Below are 22,682 nucleotides of genomic sequence, written 5' to 3' on the forward strand. Positions count from 1 at the left end.
CAGGAAACTTAATAGTCACACTAGGTCATATGATCATTTTGACCATATTGAAAATAACAAGGTCTTTCTTTATGCAATGACTTTCAGGTTTTGTTTTATCATTTGAACTAAGAAAATTTAAGTGGTTTATACAAACTCTTGAAAATGTTGAACATGGGAGTAATTTTCCATCTGAATTCATCAGAATTCAAATATGCATCCATTAAGGTCAGAAATTAATTGGGATAGGACAACATGTGGTGGAAAAATATTCTGAAAACAAGAATTTCTATGAAAAAAAGCAAAGAATAAATAACAGAAACAGGTTAAAGGCAAATACCATATGATCTCACTTTTAAGTGGAACCTCATCAACAAAACAAACAAATGAGCAAAATAGAACCAGAGACTTGGAAATAAAGAACAAACTGACAGAGACCAGAAGGGAGAAGGGAAGTGGATAATAGTAGAAAGAAGGGGAATGGCACAGACTTCTGACCAAGATAGGGGTGTAGGTAGATACATTTTGCCTCCTCACACAACCAAAGAAAGACAACAACAAATTTAAAAACAAAAAATCACCAGAACTGATAGAAAATAGAACTGTATAGAAATTCAACAACCAAGGAATTAAAGAAGAAACATTCACCCAGACCTGCAGGAGAGGTGGAGATGGGCATCAGGGGTGTAGAGAACTCTCAGCAAGGAGGTGGCTGGAGGACCAGGTGATGTGGTGGCTGGCAGAATGGGTGGTCCCACATTTGTGTGGGGATAAACTTGGAGGAACAACTGGGGAATGAGACAGACCGCACAACCCAGGGATCCGGTGCAGGGAAATAAAGCCTCAAAACCTCAGACTAAAAAAACCTGTGGGGGTTGAGGTGGTGGGAGAAACTCCCAGACTCACAGGAGAGCTCATTGGAGAGACCCATAGAGTCTTAGAATGTACACAAATCCACCCACCTGGGAATCAGCACCAAAAGGGCCCAATTTGCTTGTGTATAGCAGAGGAAGGGACTGAAAGTCAACTGAGAGCTGAGCAAGTGGCATTGTTCTCTCTTGGACCCCTCCCCCCCAACACAGTACCACAATGCAGCAAAATGAGTTGCAACTCCAGGGCAAATACCTAAGGCTCCATCCCTTACATAGTAACAGGTATGCTGAGACAAAAAAAAAAAACCCCAGAAAAACAAAACATTGCCCAAATGAAAGAACAGATCAAAGCTCCAGAAAAAAAAAAACAACTGAACAATGAAGAAATGGCCAATCTATCAGATGTAGAGTCAAAACACTGGTAATCAGGACAATCACAGAAATTATTGAGTATAGTCACAAAATAGAGGAAAAAGTGAAGGCTATGAGAAGTGAAATGAAGAGAACCAACAGTGAAGGGAAGGAAGCTAGGACTGAAATCAATGATCTGGAGCAGAAGGAAGAAAGGAACACTCAACTAGAACAGAATGAAGAAACAAGAATTCAAAAAAAATAAGGAGAGGATTAAGAATTTCTGGGACAACTTTACACATTCCAACATCTGAATCCTAGGGCTGCCAGAATGAGAAGAGGAAGAGCAAGAAATTGAAAACTTATTTGAAAACATAATGAAGGAGAACCTCCCTAATCTGGCAAATGAAATAAACTTCCAGGAAGTCCAGGAAGCTCAGAGAATCCCCCCAAAAATCCTCCTTGGGTTAAAGTTGAACCTTTAACCCAAGGAAGCACACCCCAAGGCACATCATAATTACATTACCCAAGGTTGAAGATAAGGAAGGAATCTTAAAAGCAGCAAGAGGAAAGGACACAGTTTCCTACAAAGGAGTTCCCATAAGACTATCAGCTGATCTCTCAAAAGAAACTTCACAGGCAAGAAGGGGCCAGAAAGAAGTATTCAAAGTCATGAAAGGTAAGGACTTATATCCAAGATTCCTCTATCCAGCAAAGCTTTCATTTAGAATGGAAGGGCAGATAAAGTGTTTCCCAGATAAGGTCAAGTTAAGGGAATTCATCATCACCAAGCCCTTATTATATGAAATGTTAAAGAGACTTATCTAAGAAAAAGAAGATAAAAAATATGAACAGTAAAATGACAACTCACAACTATCAATAATGGAACCTACAAACAAAAACAAACTAAGCAAATAACTAGAACAGGGACAGATTCACAGAAATAGAGATCATATGGAGGGTATCAGCAGGGAGGGTAAGGAGGGAGAATGAGGGAAAAGGTACAGGGCATAAGAAGCATAAATGGTAGGTACAAAATAGACAAAGGGAGGTCAAGAATAGTATAGGAAATAGAGAAGCCAAAGAACTTATACATATGACCCATGGACATGAACTAAGGTGGGGGAATGATGGTGGGAGTGGGGTACAGGACAGAGGGGGATAAAAGGGAGAAAAATATTGGACAACTGTAACAGAATAATCAATAAAATATTAAAAGAAAAGAAGGGGAAGGGGCAAGACAAGGAGCATGAATAGAGGCCTCCTGGGCATGGACAATGGGGAGGATTTACTGTGGGAATTGCGGGGGACGGTGTAGGGGAGAGCAATGGGAAAAACATCAGGACAACTGTACATGAACAATAATAAAAATTTTTTTTAAAATTTAAAAATAACAGACAATCAGAATATTGTCTCTATTAGTGTAAAACAATATTGATTGACAGCCAGTTGTTTTTAAAGTATGGAACAGGCCACTAGGTTTACCACAATAAAAGCAAAAGGAAAAAAAAGAGGTGTAAGATTATTATCTAAAAGAATCAGTGGGTCTCTAAGTGGCCCCTGAATCAGCAGCATCAAGCATCACTCAGGAATGAATTAGAAATGTAAGTTCTCTCTTTCCCAGCTCCCCACCTGCTCGAAGCTACTGATTCAGAAATTCTGGGGGGTAGAAACCAGCAATTTGTGTTTTAACAAGCCCTCTAGGTAATTTTACAAATATCCATACAAGCTCACACATATTAATATTTCATGTCAAGTGAGAAAGAATTTAAAATATTTTTTCAATGCAGTCATAAAATTTGTTGCTCTTCATTATTTGGGTTATCAAATAATCTAAGTCTATTCATTACTTTTCTAATAAATTTATCTTTTTCTTAATGAATTATTGCTTTTGGTATAAACTGATATTTATGTTAAAATTTACTTTTCAATGACATACTAATTACTATTGGTTACATTAGTCATCTTTATGTCCTTTGATTTATGTTTTCCTTTTTTAAATTTAATTTTTTAAACTAAATTTATTGGTGTGATATTGGCTAATAAGATTATGTAGGTTTCATGTATACATATTTATGATACATGATAAATGATACATGTGTATATTGCATTGTATGCCCACCACCTAAAGTCAAATCATCTTCCATCACCATACTTTGTTTTATTAATTGTAATTTTTCTCATTTATTTAATAAATAAATTTAAAGATATGAAAAAGAATATAGAGATATATTTCCCCTAATATATGTTTCCCTTTCTATATGAGAAAAATTGGGATCTGTCATTTCTAGCTTGTTTTATTGAAACATTCAAAATGTATATGCAAATTGCAGTTAAAATGTTACATTTCCAACTCAGTCTCTGCTTAGTTAAACCTAAAAAGTTCCACAGCCATCTCAACATTTTCAGCATGGTGGGAGTGTGGTAGAGAGGCAATCAGAGTAAAAACAGATAGTTCTATTTCACTTGACTTTGAGGTATTTTACTTTTGCGAATTTACATAAAACCATGAGATAATATTACTAACCCCAGCTCCCTCCAGGTCTATTATAATTTTTATGAGAAGCTTTCATGGGAAGAAACAAATCAGCTGAGGATGTTCCCAAGTTAAGAAAGGCAGCTCCCAAGTGTCATACTCCAGCCAAACTTATCTAGAGGAGCCGCTTAGTGATGTTTTCTCTGGCAGCGGGAAACTCACGGAACAATCTATATTTTTAAAGCATTACATGATACTCAACTGAACAATCTAATTAAATTTAGGTATTCTGTTGATCCAGAAAATTCAGCTTGTGAGTGGTTGAATGATAGCAAACAAACATACAATTTTAATCTAGGAAAATATCAAGATGAAAAATATGAAGTAAAGCTTGTCATTTCACTGATTGCTTACAGAATCAACTCTTCAAATTCAGTGGGACCAGGACATTTTGAACAGACTTCAGATCCCTGAGTGGTGTTCAAAGCTAAGAAAGTGGAGGACTAGAAAGCACAGAAGTATATTCAGTATCTTTCTAGGGAGAATCACAGGTCCCAAGTGTGGCTGAGCAAAGAACCATAGTTTCCAGGGTCAGGCATCTAGTTCACCCAAGCATGAAGGGGTCTTGTTAGGGTTCTATTACCTCTGATCAGAAAACCAAAGGGTTCAAGAACATATAATGGGGTGAAGACAGTCTATTCAATAAATGATGTTGGGAAAATTGGATGGATACATTCACAAAAATTTAACTGGACCAATTTCTTTTTTTTTTTTAAGATTTTATTTATTTATTTATTTATTTATTTATTTATTTATTTATTAGAGAGGGAAGGTAGGGAGATAGAGAGAGAGAGTAACATCAATGTGTGGTTGCTGGGGGTTATGGCCTGCAACCCAGGAATGTACCCTGGCTGGGAATCGAACCTGGGACACTTTGGTTCCCAGCCCGCACTCAATCCACTGAGCTACGCCAGCCAGGGCTGGACCAATTTCTTATACTATACACAAGCATAAACTCAAAATGGATTAAAGACTTAAATTTAAGGCTGAAAACTATAAAATGCTTAGAAGAAAACATAAGCAGTAAAATCTCTGATATTTCTGTTAGCAATACGTTTTCAGATATATCTCTTTGGGCAAAGGAAACAAAATTAAAAGTAAACAAATGGAACTACATGAAACAACCAAGTTTTTGCGTAGCAAAGGATACCACTAACAAAATGAAAAGACAACCTACAGAAGATATTTGCCAATGATACAACCAATAAGTGGTTAATTTAATATCCAAAATTTATAAAGAACATATACAACTCAACACTAAAAAATAAAACAACCCAATTAAAAAATGGGTAGAGGACCTGAATAGACACTTCTCCAAAGAGGTCATACAGATGGCCAATAGACATATAAAAAGATCCTCAATATCACTAGACATCAGAGAGATGCAAATTAAAATCACAATGACATATCACCTCATACCTGTCAGAATGGCTGTCATCAATAAATCAACAATCAACAAGTGTTGGTGAGGATGTGGAGAAAAGGGAACCCTTGTGCACTATTGGTGGGGATGCAGATAGGTGCAGCCACTGTGGAAAACAGTATGGAGGTTCCTCAAAGCATTGAAAGTGGAACTGCTTTATGACCCAGCAATTCCACTTCTGGGTATATATCCAAAGAAACCCCAAAGATTAGTTCAAAAGAATATATGCATCCCTATGTTCATTGTAGTGTGATTATAATACCTAAGATATGGAAGCAACCCAAGTGCCCATCACATCAGCAGACAAGTGCCTAAAGAAATGGTGATATACATATTTGACTCAGCCATAAAAATGAATGAAATATAACCATTTCCAATAACATGGATGAAATTAGAGGGTGTTGTGCTAAGTGAAATAAGTCAGTAAGAGAAAGACAGTATCATATGATTTCACTCATATGTGGAATCTGAAGAAAAAAATAAACGAACAAACAAAATGGAAACAGACTCAAAGATATAGAGAGCAGACATCATGGTGGTTGCCAGCAGGGAGGGCAGTTGAGGGGTTGGGCGAAAAAATGAAGGGATTAAAAATCACAAATTGGTAGTTACAAAATGGTCACAAGGATGTAAAATGCAACATAAGAAATATAGTCAATAATATTGTAATGACTATGTGTGGTGCCAGGTGGGTATTGGATATATAAGGGTGGATCACTTTACAGAGTATGTGATTGTCTAACCACTATGCTCTACATCTGAAACTAATCTGAAATATTATTGAATGTAAGCTTTAATTAAAAAATAGAATTAAAAATAGAACACTAAAAGGTATTTGGATAGAGATGGGGGAGCCTCTGTTGTGCTTTACCTTGAAGGAAGACAAGAAGAAAAACGATGCCAATACCTCCTTTAGGAAGACTGCACTTAGCTTCCCACAGGATTTGCACCTTCAGAAAAGGAAATCCCTGGAAGGAAGGTAGATTATTTGATCATATAGTCTTCAGTAAGAAAAGATACATGGCATCCTTTTGGAGTGGAGGACGGACTGAGGCAATTGCTGCTAATCTGTAGCTTCATAGGACAACACGGGAAACTGCAAATTAGATGCACATGAAGTAATTGGGAGAAACAGAATCTTAGTAGTCATTCTGTGAAGTGTATAAAGTGGTCTGAATGTTCTTGTTACAGTGGTTTAGTGACTTCTTATATAGGATATAATAATATTTATAATGTAATGTATTATATATATAATAATGAATATAATATAATATGAGTTGGTCTCTTTCATTTTGCAATAAACTGTCTCAGCAGCTCATTAGCTCGGAAAAAAATCAAAACTGGAAGATGTTTAACATCCCACCATGAAAAATAAATCTCTGAAAAATAAGTGATATCTCTGAAAAATAAGAATATGCTTGAGATGTATTAGCATCTGCTTAAGAAGGAGATAGCTATTTTTGGAAGTCTATGGATAACTTTTCATTAAAATCAAATGAGTCCTAGAATTAATTTCATTTCTAACTTTTATTTTTTAAAACATGTACAAAAAGTGAAGCAATAACAGTCAATGTGTTGGCCTCAATAGAACTTTAAAAACATTTTAATAAAGGCTGTTTTATATCAGAGACATCACATACTTCAAACAGAAAATCAGGTAAATTAATTCCAGTTATTCAATTTCTTTATTAAATTTATGGAATCAGTGAAATACTTTTGGGATTTCATTTAGTTGAAAAGGAAATATGTCACTATTTTGGTTGATATTATAGATTAAAGCAAAAGTCAAGTACTGAAGAACAAATGATATATTTTGATATGATAATGTGGATAGAATATTTGTGGAGGACAGAGTCATAGTAAAAACAATGCTACCATTAAATTAGGAAATTTATGGAACAGAAATACTTGAGATTAACTGCCATACACACTCAATTCAGTTATGCTTAAATAATCATCTATATCATGTTAATCAATACCTATAGTTGCTGAATTTACTAATATTTTTATTATATACACAACTGAGTAACTGAAGTATAAACTCTTTTTTGACAAGGTTAATGTTGAGTAAAAGACTATATATTACCATAGCAGTACATGCTTTCCTCTTTGTGACTTAACATGAACTAAATATTTGAAATGTTAACCTTAGATGTTTGACCTTATGAATCTCCTTTTGTATTCTACGATGGTACTGAAATAAAAAATGAATCCTTTAAATTTGTTCCACTTTGTTCCAAATCAATCTGAAGAGTTTAAGTGAATTATTTAATCAGTGGGGTACTGTAAATTTCATTCCCTTGACCTCCACAAATTATCAACTTTGTCTTTTCAGCTAATGAAGCCTGCCAGCCTCTGGTTTATATTCTCCTTCCCTGGAAACATTTTGTGGGTAGTAATTTGGGACAGTTATAGTTGGGGCATGAGATCTTTTCATTCAGTGTCTAGTAGAGGCATATTTAGCAGAGGGAGCAACATTAAAATATCTGGAACTGCAGAGGGAATTCTAGGAACTCCAGATTTGTGTGTGTGTGTGTGTGTGTGTGTGTGTGTGTGTGTGTGTGTTTTATGAATGGATGTGTGTGGAAGCATTGAATGAGAAACTTGAAAGAAAGAATTAGAAGGGAAAGGTGGACATCAAAGGCCTCATAACTGATTATTCAGGCAAAGGGCAGTTACTGAGAGTATTCAAAAAGAGGTAACATACCCACTTTGAATTTGCAAAAAAATTTTCTTGCTAAAATCCTTAGTAGCTCCATGGAGGATAGATTGACTATAATGGGGGTTGGGCGAGGAAAAGGTAGAAATCAAGGCTATCTCCAAGGTTCCTGCTTGGGAAGCTTGGAGGTTCAGTGGGTGGACAATGTGATGGTGATTTTTAGATGGGGAATATAGGAAAGGGATCAGTATGGGAGAAAAATGAGTTTGAAATGTTATGCATGTATTATAGCTGTCTGTGGAAGAGAAGGTGGAAATGTCCAGGAGGCATTAGATATATGGCTCTGAATCTCAGTAAAGTCTATCGTGGAGATAGAGATGTAGACCTCGACCCTTCTGTAGACCACCCATAGCAGTTCCTGGGGATGGACCCAAATATTTCACATTGAGTCAATCGTATATTGACTCAATACGATATTTTCAAGTCATATTCAGCAATATTTTTCACAAAAGAGAGGGGAAGACTAATGACTTAAGAGGCTATACAATTACTAATCAAATTCTAACATACTGAGGTTAAGGTATTCTATCATAATTTAGTGTATCATTTTGTGCATGTCTATGTTCTTTTATATATGTTAGAGAGGCATGTTAAAGTGATTAATAAGTCTTTTTTTGGAATATTTTGCTTAAGACAATGTGAAAAATAATTTCTTTAATTCTACAAGAAGTATTCAAATCTCTGATAGAAACAGTCTACAGAGTTGATGAAAGATATGCTTGGTGTCAAAAGATTTGGCTCTGCTACTTCTGGTTTTGGTCAAATTACTTGACTCCTTCAGCATTTAGTTTGACAAATTTATTGAGTAGCTACTATGTTCATGGCACTCTGCCAGGAGTATAGGTAGTCCTGAGATACATGCAATGCTACCTCTTCTCTTAAGGAGTATATGCTCCTGAGATGTAAATAATTTGAGCACAATCATGATAAAGCATGGTAGGGTAAATTTGTAAAAGGGAGTAAGGGAGATATGGAGTGTTATGCAAATTCAAAGAAGAGAAAAATACTATTTCACAGGGAGATCAGGAGGAGAAAATGGAAAGGGGACAGAACATTTATTGCCTACCATGTGCTGTTTCTTTCCAAATAACACACTAGATTTTGGAGCATTCAACCTAAAAATAGCACTGTCTGATATAAATGTAATTTTAATTAATTATTAAAATGGTATTTAGTTAAAGAAGGCCATATGGTGTGAGAGCTAAAATTAGAGCCCAATATATGTGTTGTTTTAACATCGGATGGGATGAGGAGGACTTCGACTGGCCTACCTGCAAGTTCTCTTCTCTACTTTGCTACTGTGGATATTGTCCCCTAATCAAACAGCCCTCCTTATCAAGATGACAAGTTGCCCTTCCTGCTTGTCTCTGAGTAGGGATTTTAGTTCTCTGCCAACCCACGTGGGACTGTTCAAACAAGCCAAACACGGCCTACCACCAGAAGCAAGGGGTCCCTTGTTGACATGGTATGACAAAGCCTGCCTCCTTCAGCCCTTGCTTGTTCCCTCTCTACCTGAATGCAACCCTGCCCCTGCATGTTGTGTGATGTTCTGCCTGAGGCACACACCCCATCCCTGTGCTGTGAGTATATCGATGAACAAACTGCTGTTGATCTCATCTGCCTGGTACTGGGTGTCATGTAATTGCCCTCTCATAAACCTAGGGTGGGAGTGCTTCTTCGCCAACAAAGTAACTAAAAATAATATATAATCTATCATAAACTTGATAATTTAGCAATTGCCTAAAAATTTTTTAGTATTTATTGAACTAAAAAACAAAAACACAAACAAAATACAAAGGATGAACTCCTTACATATGTAAAAATTTCATATTTGTACTCTGTGGCTACCTCTCTGATATTATTTTCCACAACAGGAGTCTATTCCCCATTCAGTTTAAATGATTTACATTTCTTTTTAACTCTATGTTGTGATAAATATTCATGTTTTTACTCTTTGTTGTTTCCTCTGCCTGGTAACAAAACAAAACTAAACTAAACTAAAAATAGCAACTCAACACGTCCTCCACAATGAGGCATTCCTGTGTACCTTGCTGAGAAGTTTATGCCTTCCTTATGCTCTCATTGTACTGTTTGTATGCTATTAAAGCCCATATTGTTCTATAAGGAAATTATTTGTTCACATACTTTTCTATGTTATTAGTCTGTATTCACCTTCAGGACAAGATTTTCTTTTCTTTTCTTTTCTTTTTTCTTTCTTTTCTTTTCTCTTTTTATAAATTACTTAATTGTTGTTCAGTTACAGTTGTCAGCACTTTCTGCCTACCACTCCCCACCCCAGCCAAACCCACATCCCTCCCTTGTTCCCATCCTCCCCCTTGGTTTTGTCCATTGTCGGGGGGCGGGGAGGGCTCCACCCGCAGGCCCCCACTGGCTGCCACAGATGAGAAGAATAAGTCTACCAAGACATGATCTGCTTGAGGAGGAAAGGTGGCTGATCTCTCAAAGGAGAAGGGCCAAGAGCCTTTTCCTCAATGGGCTTTTTATTAGGTTCATTTTGCACAGGAATACAGATAAAGCTCATTAACCATTGTCAGGCAGTAAGGATCAAACAATAGACAATATACAAAGAACTCTGAGGGCCTATTCTGAGTCAGGGTCTGTTAGCTAAAGAGCCATAAAACTTTGAGAAACAAACTCACTTCTTGCTTGGACCCTTATTTAATTGAGAGCATTCTAAACAAAGCAGGTTTCACAGGATTTTACATATTTCTTCTTAGGCCTGATCGCCCTAGGGAACCTCCCCATTCCAGCCCAGGGCTGCACCACCCTCTGTTATTGTTTCAGGCTTAAGTCAGGCAGGGGAAGTAAGGCAGCCAAGAGATTAGGAGACTTTTCACTGACAGAATGAGGACTCAGGCTTTGTCTAAGCTGAGGGTCAAGGGGCCATCACCCCATTTTGCTGTGGCCCCCCAAGTCCTTCCCTGGGCTCTCCCTGTGAGCCTTAGGTCATTCCTCCATTAAGAAATCTTACTCGTCATTGGCTAACTGATCAACCATTGGGGCCAGGCAGGGTTAAGAAAAAAGAGCAGAAGCAGAGCCACTGCCAGGAGGATAAGCTTTGTCTCCTTAGTGGCTTCTGGTCTGAAGGTTGCTCACTCAGCCTTAGCCATGGGGGGGTTACAGCTTCTGAAACCAGGCAGGGCGGTTCCCAACAGTCCATATAGGACAAAATTTTCTTATTAATGCATATGCTGTCTAAAAATTTACCATAGTAGCTATCACCAGATAGATAATATCAGTTTTAAAAGTTCTAGCTCAATAAGCACCATTGAATGAATGAACAGATTTTGTAGCCATAAAACTCACTGTACAAAGAAATAACTTAATTTTTGCTTCTCTTCTCCCATTAACCCATCTAATGATCTGAGTAATGGGAGGCTTAAGTGTCATCCAGGTAGGAAAACTTCAGATCTTGAACCATCCCATGGCATCTGTTGGCCACCACTGAGCTGTAATGGGTCCTGTGTTCTTTGGGCATTGGGCTTTAAACCTGATACGCTGAGACCAGTGCAGTTACCCATACACCTCTGCACTTTCTTCACCCCTATTTAGACTCCTTTGAGTCAGTGATCTGTTTTATACATTTTTAGTGTTTTTTCAGGAGCCAAGAAATTTTTTACTGTTTTCCTCCTCAGCTGCAGGTTATGCAGACTCTGAGCCTTCCCTTAGGCACCACACTCATCATCACTAGGGACTGCTCTTCTGACACCACATTTTCAGGCACCCGGGGTTACACCCCAGGAAACAAAACACACTTCCTCTCTGCTTTGTCAAACTTATCTGGAGTTGAATTGTCCAAAAGTATCTGGAGTCTGATTCTCTCTACCATTCTGGTCATTCATTTTAAAGTCCCGATCAATTCCATTATTGTAGGTAAGCATTTCCAAGAGGGAAGATGACATTGTTCCCACCTGAATGTGGAGGAATTGCTTCTTTTGAACGTCTATGTTATTATATGGCCATCTAGTTGACATTTATTACATACTGATATGAACTATTGACATGTATATTTTGTATATTTTTTTCAGCTACATTATATATTATGCAGAATTTGGCAAAAGTAGGTTTATGGTTCTGAGTACATAAAACCCAGGTTTAATAAAGCTATTTAATAATCATGACCCCCATGCCTTTTTCCATATGAGCAACTGTGTATTTGTTTTAGCTTTTCAACTGCAACTTAAGTTTCCCTTCATCATTTGGAAAGATTCTTTTAAATAAATGAAAACTGTACAACAAATGCTATTATTTCTGTAAAAATTGTAGATACTCTGATTATGGCAATTTTGTGTGTTCCTTCATTAATCTGCCATTGTAAATTTAATGTGGTAGCTATTTAATGAATGGCTTCCTGATAATAAAAGATAGCAAACTTTACACTAAATCATATTTTTATTTTACATCAAATTCCACTATAGCAATGAAAATTTCCAAATACCAAAAGCTATTTGGTATTTCCAAATACCTTCAGCTCTAGCTATGGCACACTTATTTCAAATAATATTTAATATAATAGCATTCCAGTATGACAATAGAATTGAAACAATTCCTCGGAGTTCATACCTAATTAGGTATTAAGGTAGCTATAAGACTTTTCAGTTTATTTTTTCTTTTTAAAACTTAAACACAGTGGGGAAAATGGGTTAGATATTACACGTCAGTTAGTTCATTTACATTGTAAAACAAGCAGAATATCACATTATACATGCCATCCACCCATGGGCTTACTCAACTGTAGAGAAATGGTTTCATGTTTTGTAAAACAAGATCAAATTAAAAGATTTACTCCAACAAATTTAATATTTGATAATCAATAAAAAGTGACAAGTCTAAAGAAAGGCCTTAATGCCTGCAGAGGAAGATATGCCTCCAGAAATGAAAAGTTTTATTTCATATTGTTCAGAGTGTGCCAAGTAGGACTATTGTTTCCATTACTGTGAACATTTTATTATCATGTCTCCACAGGAATACTCTGATTGAGAAAGCACTTTCATTCTAAGGTTTTTGCCCCTTTGGGCTCAAAGATTTTTATTGTTACTTTCAATCCAGAACTAACTTCTTCCCTCTTTTGAAACATTTGATAAAATTTCAGTGTGGCCAATTTTCAGTTACTGGGGAGCATAAAAATGAATATTTTTGTCAGATAGGCAATTTTTCAGGTGTTGTGGATAGTTAACAATTGATTTTGGAAAGTCACTCTTCAGATGTAATTATTCATAAGAAAGAATTTCATAAGAGGACTGATGAAATAAGTGGGTGGTAGATTGAGAGTTGGAAGATGTATAGAATCTGGAACACTGGAGCAAACACTGTTAATTGCTGAAAATTAGCTTTGTTAAAATAATTTAATCAGCTTTCTTTTGTTTATAGGAAATGATTAGCAATAGGTGGTTCCGTGGCTGCACAGTTATCCCACTTCTAATTGCGCTTTTTTTTATATATATCTTCAATATCTTGGACACTTGGGCTCCAACTCCCTCCTTTGCACAAACGCTTACACCAGAAAGGACAGTGAAACAGAGTAGAGAGGAGGTAAAAATGTTCCTTAATGCTCAGCACCCCCTTCTCTGTTCCCTTTCTGTGTCTCTCAGAAGGGCCCAAGAACATGGCATTTTTCATGGAGATTTGTCATTGTCCCATGTCAAAGCTGCATCTGTTAGTTGCTTTGCCTTTTCTTCATTGCTTCTTTTCTTGCCCTGAGATTTCAACAACTAAGATTATTCAAAGGAAAATTTATTTTTAAAACTACTTTACTGAGGTATGATTGATGTGCCATATATATACAATATATACAACTTGTTAGTTTGGAGATAAGTATACATTTTTGAAACCATCAACCCAAACTATGCCATAATCATATCCATTTCCGCCAAACATTTCATCCCACACTCTTTATTGTTATATCATTCTAAGTATACAATAAAATATTGTTAACTATAGGCTCTATGCTATGCAATGAATCTCTAGGACTTATTCACCTTGCATAACTAAAACTTTGTACCCTTGCACTAATACCTCTCCATTTAATCTTCTACCCAGTCCCTGGTACCTTCATTCTATTCTCTGCTTTGATGACTTTGACCATTTTAGATTCTAATATAGGTGAAACTGTCACAGGTGGGTGCAGGTAAACAGGTTCTTAGTGGTCGGGACAAAGAATTGAAGCAAACACCCAGAGTTTATAGCAGAGAACATGGGAGCAGACCAACTCCAAGCAGAGATTGACCTCATGGACAGGAGGTACTCTATTTTTTTTAAGATTTTATTTATTTATTATTAGAGAGGGAAGGGAAGGAGAAAGAGAGACAGAGAGAAACATCAATGTGCGGTTGCTGGGGTCATGGCCTGCAACCCAGGCATGTACCCTGACTGGGAATTGAATCTGTGACATTTCAGTTCACAGCCCACGCTCAATCCACTGGGCTATGCCAGCCAGGGCTGAGGGACTCTATTCTTATAGGGCAGATACTTCCTGGCTAGTTTTGGTGGGCTTTTACTGAGCATGTACAAGTAATTGTGTTACTTTAAAGCTACTGCACATGTGGTCTCCCATGACTTTCCCTGATTGGCCACCAGGGAAGAGGGTCCCACAATGCTACTGAATTGACCCCTGTTTTTCCTGGGGTCCCCCTGTACTAGGTTCACCATTCCCTAAGCCAGAGAATTATAGCTCTCCATGTTAGGGATTGGTAAAAAAGAAAGGAGTTATTTATTCAAGTTATACAGACTAAGAGTAATGACTTAATGTCTTCGTCAAAATCCCAAAGTCCCTTAAAACACCCACAAACACACACAGTCCTTCCTTCCCCCCTTTGCCCAGTCTGGGGTACTATATCTCAGGAAAAGAAATAGAAGTCTATGGCTCAGGCAGCTCTCGGTTCTTCCCAGTAATCCGTGCTCAGCTGGTAGGCCTTCCTCAGTTCCCAGCATCATCAGCTGTGTTCCCGGGATCTCTAGCTAAAGCCAGGTGGTGGTTCTCTGCTGAAGCTGTGTGGTGGTTCTCTGTTAAAGCCGCATGGTGATTCTTTTCTAAAGCTACATGGTGATTCTTCTCATGGCTGCTGGGAGCGGGGGGTCCCCCCATTCTGGCCAAAGCCACGTGGTTCTCCTGACACAGCCACATGTTCCCTCTCTTTACATGGCTGCAGGAGTCTCCACTCAGCCAAAACCACATGGTTCTCTCCTCAATGGCCACAAAGTCTAGGTTTAAATATCCTTCCAGTTTTACTGGGTTGTCATCATGAGTCTGCACAGGGGTGGCCCCATGTCGTGGAGCCAATCATCTCCAAGCTCTCAGGTAGGCACTGTAACTAGGGGGAGTTGCCTCTCAGTTACATCTTGGGAGGAAGTTCCTTCCATCTCCCTGGCTCAGAGCATGGCCACAGCTATTTAACATATCTATGAAACCACTTAAAGGTTATAGATGTGTTAAATGACCATGCCAGAGGTTAGCTGCAAAGCTGTTGCTATACAAAACAGCTCTCAATGGCCCTGCTCCATGTGTCCCTTTCCCCAACTCACACCTGTGGTGGAGGGTGAGGACATCCCATATATCTTTCTAATATTTCCTGGACACCTTGAGTTCTGGACCTCATTACAAATCCTTCTTTTGGGGGCCCCCTGGCTGCACCCTCCTACAGAACCATGCATTCATTACCTGTCTTTCTCTGTGTGGCTTATTTCACTTGGCATAATGTCCTCTATGTTCATTGATGTGGCAGGATTTCCTTCTCTTTGATGGCTGAATAATACTTCATTGTGTGTATGTACCACATTTTTTATCAGGTCATCTTTGATAGACACTTAGGTGGCTCCTATGTCTTGGCTATTGTAAAGCTACAGTGAACATGAAAGTGCAGGTATCTCTTCTAGACTCTGATTTCAATTCCTTTGGATATATCCCCAGGAGTCAGATTACTTAATAATACATTAGTTCCAGTTTTAATTTTTTTGAGGACACTCCATACTGTTTTCCATAGTGGCTACACCAATTTACATTCCTATCAACAGTGTACGAAGATTCTCTTTTTTCCATGTCTTCACTTAATTGACACTTATTTTTTAAAGAAATTTATCTTATAATAACCATCCTGGCTAGATCTCTTATTGTGATTTTGCCATGCATTTCTCTGATGATTAGTGTTGTTGAGCCTTTTTTTTTCACATACCTGCTGGCTGTCTATATGTCTCTTTGGAGAAATGTCTATATAAGTCCTTTGCCCATTAATTAATTAGGTATTTGCTTTTTGCTCTTGAGTTGTAGGTGGTAACTGATTTTTAAAGCTACCTGTATTATGATAATAGCAAAGCTTTTGTAGAAAAAGTCAAGTCAGCTTCTTGGTGTCAGGAAAGAGAGATGTGGAAGCAAGTGTTGCCAGAGTGAGCACTCCTTTATTGTACAGTCACTACCTGGCTGATGGTAAAGGCAGCTCGCTGGAGCTGGTGAGGCTGCACAATATCCATGGTATACTGGAGCAAACACTGTTAATTGCTCTGTCCACACCCCCTTAGGGTCCCTTTTACCTGTTATATGTCCATCCTTAGCTCCTGTGTGCTGAGCTTCTAACTGCTTGGTATTGTGACCTTCAAAAATTGTCTTGTGCCTGTTGGAGCTGCTATGAGAGTATGCATGTGGGGGAACATGGCAGGCAGAATTTCCCCAATGCCCCCCCCCCCCCCACCAAAGATGAGAATAAGTCTATCAAGACGTGATCTGCTTGGGGAGGACAGGTAGTGGATCTCTCAAAGGAGAAGGGCCTTGAAACTGTGCCTCAGTGGGCTTTTATTGGGTTTAATTTGTATAGGAATACAGAGTGATAGGTAAAGCTCATCAATCATTGTCAGGAAGTAATGATCAAACAATAAATAACATTCAAAGAACTATGGGAGCCTATTCTGATAGCTAAATGGCCATAAAACTGGGAGAACAAACTCATTTTATGCTTAGACCCTTATCATTTAAATTGAGGGCATTCTTAGCAAAGCAGGTTTCACAGAATTTTATGCATTCTTTTCTTAGGCTTGATTGCCCCAGAAAACTGCCCTTTCCAGCACAGGGCTGCACCCACCTCTGGCATTGTTTCAGGCTGAAGTCAGGTGGGGGATGCAGGCAGCCAAGAAATTAGGAGACTTTTTACAGATAGAATGAGGACTCAGGCTATGACAAAGTTGAAGGGTGAGGGTCCATCGTCCCCATTTTCTATAGTCCCCCAAGTCCTTCCCTGATAGTCCCATCACAACCCTGCCTGTCCCTCCCTTAAGAAATCTTACCCTTCATTGGCTAAATAGTCATCATCCCAGGGCCAGGCAGGGTGAAGTAAAGGGGACAGAGGCTGTGCCCCTGCCAGGAGGATAAGCTTTGTCTCCTTAGTGGTTTATGGTCCCAAGGTCTTTTACTCAGCCTTAGCCATGGGGGGTTACATACAGCTTCTGAAACCAGGCAGGGCAGTTCCCAACATATGCAGCCAGAAAGAATTGTCCAGGGAGGCCAGTCGCTGATGACTGAGGTATGGAAGCTTGAAAGCCCAACTCCCCGGCCTTAACGCAGAACAAATGCTGAGGTATAATTTATGCTTCAGAGCTCCTCACAGGATCAGAGTGGGCTTGGGACTCTCTCCAAAGTCCACTAGAGCTTGGCTTCAATGGCTGCCATGCCCAAGTTCCCTCTCTCCGTAACTGGTTTCTTGGGTGTGGAGACATCCTTAATGAATCAATAGCTCAGGAATCCTTATCCCAGGGTCTTCTTCTAAGAAATCCAACCTAAGACAAATATGACTGTCATAATTATAATAGTAATAATAGTATTTGGCTTACTCTATACTAGACACTATTGTAGGATATTGTAGGATATATATAATTTTTCTTCACAGCACTAAAAGAGTGCTAATCAGCACAGCAACAAACTTGCACAGTCATTTAAAAGATAAGGACTATTCAAATGTAATCTCAGGAATCTCCTTCAAAATTTATGATTGACCTCTTTTTTTTTCTTCTCCACTTCTCCTCATTCTTCTCCAGGCCCCAGAATTGTGAGAGAGCACTAGTGATGACCCAGGTGGTCTCCATATCAAAAATGTTCCTGCCTCAGGGAAGATTGGGGAGGGAGCTCTTCACATACCCCCTGCTCCAAATCACATGCAGATGAGAGAGAAACAGAGGGAGGGAGAGAGAGCTGTGGCCATCAAGATATTAATGATCATGAGAATGTTGGCTACCCCTTCTGCAGGAATAAATATTTTAACTTTACGTGAGAAGTACTAAAATTGAACATTTTGTATAATAGTGACATTAAAAGACCTCATTTTAAAGAACTGTGAGCTGTCAACTTTATCCCATTCTTCTCCCCACATGTACTTAAAGAAAATCATATCTTTATCATGTGTAAACTACTAATTTATAAAGTCTTGTATCATTAGAGATTCCTAGGCTCTTGAAATTTCATCTTTTTCTCCATAAATTATGCCAACTTTTAAATCTCTTATGCCCAGTAGACTATTGAATATATTTAGTCAAACCTTCATGCTTTATTAAATTTCTGTTTGTCTCACTTCATTTGCAAATAGAGAATGGTGAGTCATCATTGTCAGGATAACAATCTCTCATACTCTGGAAAACTATTGTCATACTTCTTTCTCTTCAGTTGCTGAAATAAATCCCTTTTTGTGTAGTTTTTGCTTTCCAATCATTTAATCATTTTGCTACCTTCAGATACCTTTCTAAATTCTTTTTCTTCTTAAGTGGTTAGCCCAGAACCACATATTAAGTAGGACTGAGGAAGTGATCTAAGTCTGTGAATGTTCCCTGGTGAGTACTTCAGGATTCTTTCTGGAGTGTTGCAATGCCTGTGTTTCCAATGCCAACCTGTTACAAAACAGGGCCAAGGGGGGGGGGGTACAATATACTATTAACGAAAGAACCCTCCACTAGGTTTGCTATGCCCACCGCCAGAGGAAAGATGTCTCTCAATGCCAGAGATTTGTGAAAAGGAAAGGAAATGTTTATTTAAAGCTATACAAACTTAAAGTAGTGACCTAATGTCTTCATTAAAATATTAAAGTCCTTTAAGATACCTACAGATGTACACAGTCCTTCCTTCTTCCTCTGCCCTAATCTGGGGTACCGTATCTCAGGAAAATTTGCAGAAGTCCGTGATTCAGGCTCCTGGCACCATCAGCTGTGTTGACATCAGGATCTCCAGTTAATTCAAAGTCATGTGGCCCCTTCTTATGGCCCACCAACAAGAGTCCTTTCACCCCTTTTCTTCCAGGCAAAGTTTCTCCTGCTTCCTAAGCCACATGGCAAAAGGGAGTACCCCAAAGCTGTGTGGTTCTTTCCCAGCAAAGCTGAACGGGGGGGTCTCCACTCTGCCAAAACCACATGGTTCTCTCTTCAATGGCTGCCTTGTCTGGGTTTAAATCCCGAGCCAACCTTCCTCTGCAGCCCCATTTCTGACTCCTCCTACAATCAGTTACCTGTGCCAGCATTCCCGTATCCTTCCAGCTTTACTGGGCTGCCATAGTGAGTCTGGGCAGGTGTGGCCCCATGGTGTGGAGCCAATCATCTCCAATCTCTCAGGTAGGCACTGTAACCAGGGGGAATTGCCTCCCAGTTACATCTTGGGTGGAGGTCACTTCCATCTCCTGGCTCAAAGCATGGCCACAGCTATTTAACATATCAATGAAACCACTTAAAGGTTATAGATATGTTAAATGACCATGCCAGAGGTTAGCTGCAAAGCTGTTGTTATTCAAAACATCTCTCAATGGCCATGCTCCATGTGTCCCTTCCCTCAACTCATGCCTGTGGGGGTGGTGAGGGCATCCTATATATCTTTCTAATATCTCCTGGACACCTTGAGTTCTGGACCCCATTCCAAATCTCTATTTGGGGCCCCCCTCTTGGCTACACCCTGTTACAAACCTACTGAATGAATGAGTGAAAAACAAAGCAGTACACCATGAATATGTTGTATTACAAACCCTAAATATTTTTTCTGTCTTTTAAAAAGCAGCATAAATAAATCACTTTTTCCCTGGAGTTAAGACCTGGTATCACAGAAAGGGGAGCAAATACAAAAAGCATTTAAGACTTGGGTTTGAATTCTGACTCTGGTCTTTTCAGCCGTAGGAACTTAGGTAAATTGCACAAGTCTCTCAACTACTTAGTCTCCTCATCAGCAAAATGAGAATTTTGATAGCTACTTTGAAGGCCGCTTTGAAGGCCGGAGATGTGCATGTAATAACTGGGCAGTCAGTAGCCCCTTAACAGGTGGCTGCTATTAAAGTCATAGAGACTTTGAATTTGAAGGAGAACCCTGGAGTTTTGCTCATAAAGCTTTTCTTTCTTAAGAGAGCTTGCTCCCATGCTGTCACAATGTTTGAAAAGTCTTTGCCTTACAAAGAATTTCCCAATGCCTTTGAAACAGTGTGTGGTGGAATGAAAGCAGTGCCCAATTTGGAATCAGGAAATCTAGATCTTCAGTTTCCTCTGCTGTAACCCTGGGCCAATCACTTCTGTGGGCCACAGTTTTCTCATCTATAATAAAGTGAGGCAGTTGGAACAGAGTATCCTAAGGTGCCTTCTAAAATTCTATATTCCTAAGATTTATTTCAAAGAGCTCCTGGGTGACTAGCACAAGGTAGTGAAAGCAGGTGAGGTGATATGTATAAACAGTTCCCTGAGGTATAGGTTCAGGACAATCTTTAAGGGAAAAATATTATTATTAAAACTAAGTTCAAAAAAAAGAAGCAAAATTACTGCTTTTTAAATGTATTTTGGAAATTTGGGTTCTCCCAGGATATGTTATAGAGCTCATGGCATTAAAACCCTTGATGCATGTAAAATACATGTTTCTAAGATTACTTCTTTTTTTTTGAGATTTTTCTAGTGAATCTTTTTTTAAGATTTTATTTATTTATTTTTAGAGAGGGAAGGGAGGGAGCTAGAGAGAGAGAGAGAAACATCAATGTGTGGTTGCTGAGGGTCATGGCCTGCAACCCAGGCATGTACCCTGACTGGGAATCGAACCTGCGACACTTTGGTTCCCAGCCCGCGCTCAATCCACTGAGCTATGCCAGCTAGGGCTAAATTACTTCTTATGTTGCTAACGTTAACTGAAACAGCCCCCCACCCCAAGGGGTCTTCTGTACTATGGTTCTTCTTGCCAGCTGCCAGGTGTTAGGAATTGTGGCTCTCAATGCCAGAGTTTGGTGAAAAGGAATTATTTATTCAAAAGTTATACAGATATAGAGTAATGGCAGAATGTCACCATTAAATTTCAAAGTCACTTTAAAACACCCACAAACACACACAGTCCTGCCCCCCCCTTGCCAAGCCAGGCCAGTCAGGGGTACCACATCTCAGGAAAAGAAATAGAGGTCTGCAGCTTGGCTAGACTCCCAGTTCCTCCCAGTAATCTGTTGGCAGGCAGGTCTCCTGCAGTCCCCAGCACCATCAGCCATGTAGCTGCAATCTCCAGTTCTTAATTCAAAACCGTGTGGCACCCTCTCATGGCATGCGAGGGAGAGTCCTTTCACTCCTTTTCTTCCCACATGGTCTCCAATTGTTTCCTCATTCCACATGACAGTCCGCCTTTCCGTTTAAATCCCAGCCTGGAACCTCTTCCATAACCCCATTTTCAACTCCTCCCACAACTGGCTACACCTGCCAGCACTCCCAAATTTTTCTGCCTTTCTTGACTCCCGTAATTAGTCCAGGCAGGTGTGGCCTGGTGGTGGGGAGAGAGCCATCTCCAAGCTCTTGTGTGGTCGCTGTAGCTGGGGGAGCTGCCTACCAGTTACATCATGGGTCAAAGTCAAGCCCATCTCCCTAGCTAGCCTGCTGTTTATATGCAAAATAACCATTTTTGAATATCAGGTATGAAGCAGCTGCTCTCAATGGCTCTCAATGCCAGAGTTTGGTGAAAAGGAAAGGAATTATTTATTCAAAAGTTATACAGATATAGAGTAATGGCAGAATGTCACTGTTAAATTTCAAAGTCACTTTAAAACACCCACAAACACACACAGTCCTGCCCCCCCTTGCCAAGCCGCTGCTTCATACCTGTTATTGATAGATATATAAGGTAACTCTCAATGGCCCTGCTCCATGTCTCCCATCCCCCAGCCAGGCTTCTGGGGAGGCTTTGGGGCCTCTCAGCCTACACCCTGTTACACTGATAGCCCCATATCTTTGAACCAGATAGCATTAGGTTGAAAGAAAGAAGGAAAGATGTTATGAAGTTAGAAGAGAGACAATTGGTTGGGATCAAGATAGTTAATGACACAATTATTTTTTTTTACTTTTGTACTTTTGTATTTTACTTATGACCTCTACATTAGATGGTTTTTATTTTCCAGGAGACATTATTTCTCATGCAAATTCTGAGACATGTGCAAAGAGGTACTTCCACCTGAGACAGACGTACCAGAGACCCTGTTGGGAGGCAGTGCATCAAGATGTATACTGTGTTTTTACCCCTGTGAAACTTTAAAGTAGAGAGAAATGCCCTATTTCAGCTCAGTCCAGTGCTGCTTATGTTGCCTGCCAGAGGAGGTGCTGCTACCTAAATAAGAATGGGTCCAGGTTTTATTTTTGACTTAAATAGTAACATATATAATACATGTAATGCATCCAACCTCAGCAATGTAGCTGTGAATACAATTACCACCTTTATTTTTTATTTTATATAGAAAATTGCAGAAAATTTGATAACTATGCTATGAAAACCAGGTGCATTATTTTAACAGCTGTTGTAAACATTTTGTTCAATTTTTCTTATTA

This window comes from Phyllostomus discolor, chromosome 10, assembly GCF_004126475.2.
Source record: "Phyllostomus discolor isolate MPI-MPIP mPhyDis1 chromosome 10, mPhyDis1.pri.v3, whole genome shotgun sequence".
Lineage (NCBI taxonomy): Eukaryota > Metazoa > Chordata > Mammalia > Chiroptera > Phyllostomidae > Phyllostomus > Phyllostomus discolor.